This window comes from Pristis pectinata, chromosome 2 (genome assembly GCF_009764475.1).
Source record: "Pristis pectinata isolate sPriPec2 chromosome 2, sPriPec2.1.pri, whole genome shotgun sequence".
Classification (NCBI taxonomy): domain Eukaryota; kingdom Metazoa; phylum Chordata; class Chondrichthyes; order Rhinopristiformes; family Pristidae; genus Pristis; species Pristis pectinata.
Genome location: NC_067406.1, coordinates 44756609 through 44766345, shown reverse-complemented (window position 1 = coordinate 44766345; position 9737 = coordinate 44756609).

Below are 9737 nucleotides of genomic sequence, written 5' to 3'. Positions count from 1 at the left end.
GGGCATTGCTTTCTTTACCAGTATGTTATTGTCCACCTTTCAATACCATTGTCCTGAGGAAGGAGTTGCAGATACTGGTGGGTCTGGAATCACATATAGGCCAGTCTGGGTAAGGATGGGAGATTTCCTACCTTGAATGGCATTAGTGAATCAGATGAGTGTTTTATGACAATCTGCTGGTTTCATGGTTATTGTCACTGAAAACAGCTTTTCTGATTCAATACTTCTTGTGGTAGCACAATACGTATCTTTACTATGCTTTGAGTAAGGAAATTTCTCTCCAATATCATGTTGGATTTATTAGTGACTATAATACTGTACCTCCAGTTTTTGGACTTGCCCACACCTTTCCTTACCTAAAAGAGGACATGATTGCCTTGCAATCAATGCACAGAAAAGTTACACTGGAACTGTTCCAGTATACTGTGATTTTATCTAGAAGGTTAAAATGCAAAAGCTCAAGTTGTTCTCCCTGGGTCAAAGATGATTGTGAGGAGATTCGATAGTGATGTACAAAATACTGAGATAGGATAAGTAGAAAGAAGCGGTTCATGTTAGTGGATTATACAAGGTCCAGGGGAACAGATTTAGATGCTTGTGCAAAAGATACTAAAGAGAATGCGGGGAAAAACTTTTACTTGCACAGTAATCGAGATCTGGAATTCATGGCCTTGAAGAGTTGTGTAAACGGAATTGAGTGCCTATAGAACGAAACTGGGTAGGTACTTGAGAGAAAATAACTTGCAGGCCAAGTCGACAGAGCAGGGGAATGGGAATGATGATATCTCTACTGGAAGCTGCATTCACTCAATAGGCCAAATGGTCTCCTGCTGTATCTTATAATTCTATAAAAGATAGATTTATTGGGCAGGCTGATTCTGAATTGATCTCATTGAGATGTGCAAATTTTGGAAGGAATCTGGGTAAATACTGAGAGGATGCAAGATTCTAGAATTAGGGGCACAGTCACAGAATAAAAGCAGCTGTTTAGGACTGAGATCAGGAGAAATTTCTCTGTTTGGATGATAGTGGAAGCCTAGTTGTGTTGATTTTAGACATAGGGAAATCAGAGGATCTGGAGGAAAGTGGAGCTGGGGTATTGAATCAGCCTGGAGCTTTATGAATGGTGAACAGATTTAAGGGGCTATGTGACCTACACTTACTTCTAATTCTTATGTTCGACAGGCGAGAATTATCAAAAAAAAATTGGGGAGAAGGGAATTTAAATGTATTACATCATGGTACACCATCATCTCCTGGGGTTTGCATAACGGAGTTGGGAAGTTATTGTAAGTATTTTTCCTACACTACGCCAGAGTTTTTTTTTATTCCCAAGTGGTAATTTTAGTGTGAAGCTTGGTGTGTGTGTATTTTTTACCTCACTTATCCTATGAAGTGCCTATTTTTGTAGAAATTACTGAGACATGTTGGGGACTGCTTAGACTATAAAAAGCATGAACATTATTCAACTATTCAAACTAAGAAATAGTCAATGCACTACATCTTATGGTCCCATAAAATGTTTTGAGATTGTTATGATACTCTTGATATTAAACTGAAAAATGCTAGATAAAAGAAAATAAGAAAACTACATGAGCTGGAAATCTAAAATAAAAACAAAAAATGCTGGAAACACTCAGCAGAACAGGCAGCAACTCTGGAAAGAGAGACAGACTTAAAATTTCAGGTTGAGGACGTGTCATCATTGTTTGGAATTAAAAATGGAAAAGGTAGTTGCTTTCATTATAGTCAGCATTCTTTGTTTTACCCACTGCAGACTAAAACAGAAACTAAATCATGCAGTGCCTAATCTTTTATCTTGATTGTCTTATGAAAATAAAGCTCCACACCAGCTTAAAATGCAGAGATTTGGTGCAGATCAGTTGAATGCCTATACTCTCTGCTCTTATAAATACTCTATTGAATACAGAACAAATTGAGTCAACTTCTGTGCAAAGTGGGCCTAAAAGCATAGACACCTGTGGGAGACTGGAATTCCTAATAAACATTTAACTTTATACCTGGAACTAACATTTGTTTTTACTGGAAAAAGCTTGTCACGGTGCAATTACATGCATTTCACCACAGATAATGTTGTAGCTCAAATAAGTCAAGATCACCCTACTTTTTTGAACTTTATTTAGTATTTCCTCTATTCAACAAAGTGTTTGAATTGTTTTTTTGTGTTTTTCACCAAATAAATGGGAAACTCTGAACCTGAACGTCCATGCTTCCATCATCCACCTTTGACCTAGATAACATTGGCTGGATAATTTTGTATCTCTTGCTCTATCCTGACTCCTGGTTCAAGAGAAATCCATAGAACCCTCCGGTAGGCCAAATGTTTTGTATGTGACAATAGTAGAGAAAATTCCAATTTAAAAAAATGTAAACAGGAATATATTCACTTCACTGTGTGATTATCATAAATTACCTGGGTGAATTAGTAGATGGTCTGATTAGTAATTTTGATGATGACACAAAAATTAGCAGAGTTGTAGATAGGGAAGAAGGTTGTCTAAGGATACAGAGGGTCATTGATCAGCAGGAAAGTTGGGTGAAGTGGTGGATGATGGAATTTAATCCAGACAAATGTAAGGTTATGCATTTTGGGACATCAAGTGCTGGCAGGACATATATAGTAAATGGTAGGGGCCACAGAAGTGTTGATGTACAGAAAGACATTGGGATAAAAGTTCATTATTCCCTGAAAATGGTGCTAGAGGTGGATAGGGTAGTGGAGAAGGAATTTGGCATCCTTGCCTTCATAGGCCAAGGTATTGACTACAGATGTTGGGATGTCATGTTGCAGTTGTACAAAACTTTGGTTAGATTTCACTTGGAATATTGGTTACAGTTCTGGGCACCATGCTACAGGCAGGATGTGGTAGCATTGAAAAGAATGCATAAGAGATTCATTGCCTGGAATGGAGGGCTTAAGTTAAAAATAGAGGTTGAATAGGTTGGGTTTGTTCTCACTAGAGCAAAGGAGGCTGAGGGGTGACCTTGTAGAGGTTTTAGATTCTGAGGGGCATAGATAGGGTAGACAGTCAGAATCTTTTTACTAGGGTAAGGGAGTCTAAAACTACAGGGCACAGATTTAAGGCGAGGGGGAGAAATTTAAAGATCTGAGGGGAAACTTTTTCCACACAGTGGTTATATGGAATGAGCTGCCAGAGGAAGTGATAGTGACAGATACAACTACAACATTTAAACTACAGCATTTGAACAGGTACCTGAATAGGGAGGGAGTTGAGGGATATGGGCCTAATGCAGGCAAATGGGAGTAGCATAGATAGGCTTCGTGACTGACATGGACAAGTTTGACCAGGAGGGCTGCTTCTGCATTGTATAGCTCTACAACTCCATGACTTAACAGAAACCTTTTCCTTTTCCCCCACACGGGTTTCTTGCCCTTCAGCTTTAAAGACTAATACGATTATTTACTTTTTCTAGTGAACTAACAGATTACATTTTCCTCTGTTTAACTTCTCATACCCATTTACAGTTATTTCCCAGGTGTTGAAAGAAAAAAAGAGTAAAACATTTGTTACTCCCTTTGTTGACACCATTGGTAATATTGACCAGGATTCTGAGACAAACTCTTCTGCTCTTCTTCAAATTGGTCCTTGGACTCATTCACATCCTGCTGATGGGGTCATTAAGGCCTCAGATTAACAACACATCCCTGAAAGATAGTGCTTCCAACATTACAGCACTAAAGTTTTAGAGGAACTGGGAAAAGCATGTCCAAGGAACCCTGATAATAACTGATAATTAACTGAAGATATCAGGAAATAAATTGCCACATCAAGGTGGCTGGAAAAAATATACTCTTTTATTGGCCAAAACACAGAATAAAAGAGTAGGGAGGTCATAGTAGAATTCATTGTTAGTTAGGCTGCAGCTAGAATCCTGTATGTATTTATTTCCGAACACCACATTAAAGAAAAGACATCATCTGCACTAGCGAGGGTCAAGGTGGTCACTAGGATGTTGCAGAGATGATGAAGATGTTTAGTTACAAGGAACACTGGCTGGGCTCTGAAGAGATGTAATATGACATCTAACTAAGTGCTTTGCCTTATACATCCTTCCCAGTTGGGGCCATGGTTTTACCCACATGATGGTTGTTGCCCAGTTTTCAGCTGCTTCTACTGTACCTGCAGGCACAAAAAGAAGAACTATTTTAGCATTATTTCCTCAGTACTAGTGTTTTACAGACTTCACTAAACTGCCTCTTCAAACTTCAGTCTTTTACAGAGACACAAGAGACTGCAGATACTGGAATCTAGAGTGACAAACCATCTGCTGGAAGAAACTCATTGGTGGGTGGGGGGGGGGGGGGGGGGCTGGGTGGTGCAGGTGGAATTGACGACGTTTCAGATTGAATCTTGATACAGGGTTTCAACCCGATACATTGATAATTCCCTCCGCCTGTCCGCCCCCCCACCCCCCACAGATGCTGCTCGATCTGCTGAGTTCCTCCAACAGATTGTTTGTTGCTTAGGTTTTTTTAAAATACATCTGTTCTTAGGAACTGGATACCGAATTGAGAATTGAGTGTGAATGAATAAGTCATGTACAAACCCTCCACTGGAGCTAGCCTGCTTCCTCATCCATGCAACTGAAAGCCCTGCTCTTTACAAAGAGCCAGAGGGAGCAATGTGGCCAGTGGATGTCCTCTTTCTCTGTTGTACTTTCTACAAAAAAATATACATTGATCAATTAAGACTGTCAGAATGGTATTTCCTAAAAGCTGAGCATCAGGATATTCCCTGCTGGTATTATGTTGGTAAGTGTGCAGCTTGCAAGGAATGATCATGGAAGAGTTTACAGCAGGTAGCATTGTGCATGTTTCTTTTGGAAGTTCTGGGAAAGGTACGTGCTGAAAAGGGCAGTATATCAGGTAGCTAGGAGCAAATGGAATCAAAATAAAGATATGTACAAGCAAAACAGAACACTTTGTGGTAGTAATAATCCCTGCTGCTGATATCATTGAAGATCTTTTATGAAACTGGACCCAAATGTTCAACAATGCTTGGCAAATTATGATTTTGAAAAGTAAAGATCACCAGAGCTCCAGATTTTACGGTCTACAAATGGGCTAAGGAGATCAATCTCATAACACTTATGCAACTGAAAAATCATTTTCACAAGCACAGTCATTCCAACCCCCAGAGTGAAAAGTGGTCACAATTATTTCCAGATTGTCTAACTCACTCTGGAAATTTGACTGAGTACTTTCTGCATCAGGTTAATATGGAATGACTTCAGTCCTGAGGTAATGCTGACTGGGAAACTTAGTGTCCTGAGAAAGTTTAGACTAAGTCTTTCAAATGTGGCCTGGCATTTGACAGCATCATAACTGAACTGATTTAATTCCGATTTTCCAACCAGAAAACTAATTGACAATTGATCAATCTGAGCTTTCAATACATTCATTGATTGTACATCCTCGGTCAACCGTGATAGAGAATTGCAAATGGTCACAGTTCTCTGAACAAAGAAATTACTTCCATCCTAACTGGTCAACCTCATCCTGAGAGGTTAACGTCTAGTTATAGACCATTAAGCATACAGCAACAAGATATCTTCCAGTTCTCCTAATTCTTCAGTCATTGCTCGATGCCCATTTGTCTTCTCTGGAGTGTCTAAGAATGTTTCACTAAGTTCAAGACAATACTAGATTGCAATTTATCACCATTGTGGACTTTAAACATCATTATCAAAGTTTGCCATGTGCAAAATGATTGCCACATCTAATAGCAGTTTATGCACATCAGATTTCTTGTATAACATCACATCATGTTCCTTTGATTAATAAATGTTTTGAGATGTTAAAATTTTTACACAAATGCCTTTAATTTTCTTTTCCTTTCCTTCCAGCTTCGACACCAATAGGGAAGAGAATCTCATTGTCTTTATTAACTCCTGATGAAAAACCACACAAAATAAATTTGGAGAATTGTATGAACATGTGGATAACTTAGGATTTCAACTCCTAGTATTTATTTTGTGTGAAGTAGGGTGTGGTATACAAGAGTAGAAAAAAAAATTAATTTTTCTACCAAATGAGGGGAAGATCCTTGCAGAAAATTGAAAAATTACAATACAAGAAGGCATGCTTTTCTACTATAGAGTTTCTGCCACTTCAACATCCCTATAAAGTAGCCCAGAGTGTAATCACTGGACACAGATATGACTGTTCACCCTTGCTAAACAAGAAGGTGTAAAACCTGATTAAATGGAAAAACTCTCTCCAGATATTTTCAGAGCTCGCTGGATAACACGGTGAAAAATTTTGGAAAAACTGAACAAAAATCAACTGACATGCTAATGTCCTGCTCACCCAGCAGCAAAAGTTTTTCATGTCCAAGACCCTTCATCAGAACTGAAAACAAGTTAGTCTAGGTTACAGAGAAGGTAGGGAAAGGCAATGAGTGGAAGAAAGGGACAGACACAAAGGAGCTTAACTGCCCTGTAACAGCTACATCATTTCACCCTAATCAGAGAAATTCCTTTTGTTTCACACACAGCCGCCCTCCCCCCCAACCCCCCCTCTCTGCCACCTAGCTAACTTGTTTCTTCTCTCTGCTGTTCTGAAGGGTCTCAGACCCAAAACGTTAACAGTTTCTCTTTCCATAGATGCCCCCTGACCTGCTTAGTTTTTACAAAATTTTCCATTTAAATTTTAAGTGACCCATCCATTAAATTGGTGAACATTGCCCAACCTGTTGTTAACAGCTTGATTCACATATAAAAATTATGGTCAACATCATCTTTATCTGTTGTACTTATTGATTTGTGGAGATGGTTACTCCATTTTCCATAACTGGATCTGTATATCTGGTAGGGTAAACAAACAGCCTTTATTTGAAATAATTTTCCCAAATTATGTTCTGGTTCCTGAAAGTGTCATGGTCTGTGTTACATGTGATTGTTTGAAACATTTGCATGCACTAAAGTAGCATAATCCTACTTTTCCAAAAAACTACTGTATAGAACAAGAAGAGCAGTTAGTAGATTGCCTTTAAATAGCCTGTTGGTATTATTAAAAAAACACTGCAAAATCAAAGCAAAAGCACTTCAACAAAGCAAAGATTTGATTTCAAGAGCAGCAGAATGACTATACAGTGAGCTATTGCAGTCAGAATTGGTAACTGCCAAAATTTTACATTTAACAGCCAGAAATAAAATATTACACAAGTTCTATACATTTCATTTTTCCTTCATATCTAAAGAAATAACAATTATATATATTTTACCATCTTCCAAATAAATGGATCAAAAAAAAAATGAGATCTAGCTCATCAACCTGAAATGTTAACTGTTCCTCTCCCAATAAGTGCTGCCTGACCTGAGCATTTCTATTTTCTTCTTTTATTTCAGATTTCCAGCTTCTGCTGTTTTGTTTTGAAAGAAAAGAAAATCAGAACTACAGCGGAAATGTTTAATTCATAACCATGACAACTGCAACTATTAAAAACATTCTGTCATCAGTCCCAAAATAAACTGGTATCAAAACTAAATAAATGTTTGTTTTATAAATCTTCAAATATTAAGAAATATTCTGGTTGTCAAATGGAAACTCAATTATTAATCAAATGCCAGGAGTACCAGAGTTCTTTAATCGAGTGTCAGAAATTGATAGCAAATTACGAAAACAATTGGCATATGTACAGAAGCTTTTACGTAGCATATATCCCAAGGTGTTTCAGAGATACAAAAACTGACACAAAGCCATATAAGGAAATATATAGATCTTTGATCAGATGGTAATCTGCACAGTGCAAGTTAAGATACAGGCAGCAGAAACTTTATGACCTCAAGCCTACAGGAAATTGAACAAGGCTGGCTATCCTTGACTGAATTGGAAATGTCAATTAACAAAAGGTATGCATGAGGATTTTCAGCAGTAAACAGTCTAATGTGGGCAGAAATCGGTATTGTTACAAAGGTGGAAACAGGCAGTCTTAAGTAGTCAGAACACAACTCAGGGACAAACAGGTGTTGTAAACAGCTTAGATCAGTTTCAGATAGTTGCCAGGGAAAAAGATGGAGTAGGTAGGTGAGGAATGGAGCAGTCAATCAATGAAGGCGGCTCTGGTTTTCCCATTATATCTAGTTGGAGGAATTTCTGCTCATCCACCTTGGACATTGGACAGTCTACATTTAGAGATAGTGCAAGGGTCAGATAAAGCAGAGCACCGTCAACACCAATGTGAAAATCTGTGTAAGATGTTGCTGAGTCGTACACAGATGAGGAATAGGAAGGGCCCCAAGATAGATCCTTGGGGATATTTCAAAGTTATCACGCAAGTGTTGGAAGTAAAACCACTGCTGGTGGTTCTCTAGTTATGTTCAGTAAGAAAGGAACCAGGCAGATGCAGTCCCACTCTGCTGGCAAAAGTTGTAGAATGTATGGTCGATCATTTCAAAGGCTACATAGACAGGTTCAAACAGGATAGGTTACTTCATCATATGTAGGATATCATTAATAACTTTCATCATAGTTATTTTGGTATTGTAACAGCGCCGAAAAACCCAATTGGAGGATTTGAACAAGGAGAACAAGACGAGGATGTTACTGCTTTATTGCTCTTTGTTGGATGTTCTGAACAAGGTAATGCCATGTCCCTTGCAGTGGCAGTGGACCCACTCAACAGATGTGTTCTGATATGTAGTAGACCAAACATTCATTCTATGGAATCAAATTTTTGTAACAGATTCAATTAAACATTATAAGAACTGTAAAAGGTAATTCAGAGTGAGCAAACAGAAGCTGATGTTTGTTCTCATTGAAACCAGCTGTCACTGATTCACATTTTGTTGTCATTACAGAGCTATTTGATTTGCTTCTTAACCAACAAAGCTTGGGTATCCAAAAAATGCATTTTGAACTTTAAGGTAAATGAGATCAGATTGCGACTAAAAGAATCACATTACCAGCATTATATGAATCATCGCCCCTTCTTCCAAAAGATGCTTAATGATAACTAATTTGATCTCAATTTCCTTGATCTGAGATGAGTTTGTCTCAGAATCCACAATTACTTTCCAAGGGCTTTTCCTTTTAATAAGACAACATACTATGCTTGGACCAGAACCTTGCAGTGAAGATTTAAGGAACAATGATTTCCATCTTCCTGATAATTTTCACTGAATAAGACCAACATATAGTATGTATTCTGCATCTGTTCCCAAGGATAGTCACCATGGGGAGAAAACGTTAATGGAGACGCAAGCAAACTCAGCGAGTCAATTAGCATCTGAGGAACCAAAAGGATGGTCAACATTTCAGGTTGAGATCCTGCAGAACGGAGAGTGTAGAAAGAAAATGAAAGAAACTTGGAAAACACGAAATTGGATATTGTACTGCAAGAAGAAATTGATTGCATTCTTATTATTTTATGACTGAATCCAATAATTCCCAGTCATTTGCCCTTGTATAGTTGGTAAAAGAGGGAGAGCAAATTACACAAAATTATGAGATTTAGTTGAAAATGGAGAGGTGAGTTTTGGCCTCTTATTCTTGCAAAAAATATTTACAAAGCAAAGTGATAATTCAGGAATGTGGACAGCTGGGGCTTTGAGTAACTTTTCCTGTTGCTCTAAGTACAAGGCTGTCTTTCTAATGGTCAATTATTAAAATTATAAAGCTGATCAACCTGTATTCTTTGTACAAATAATGAACATATTCCATTATACAATTTAAAAATGTAAAGAATTTGAAA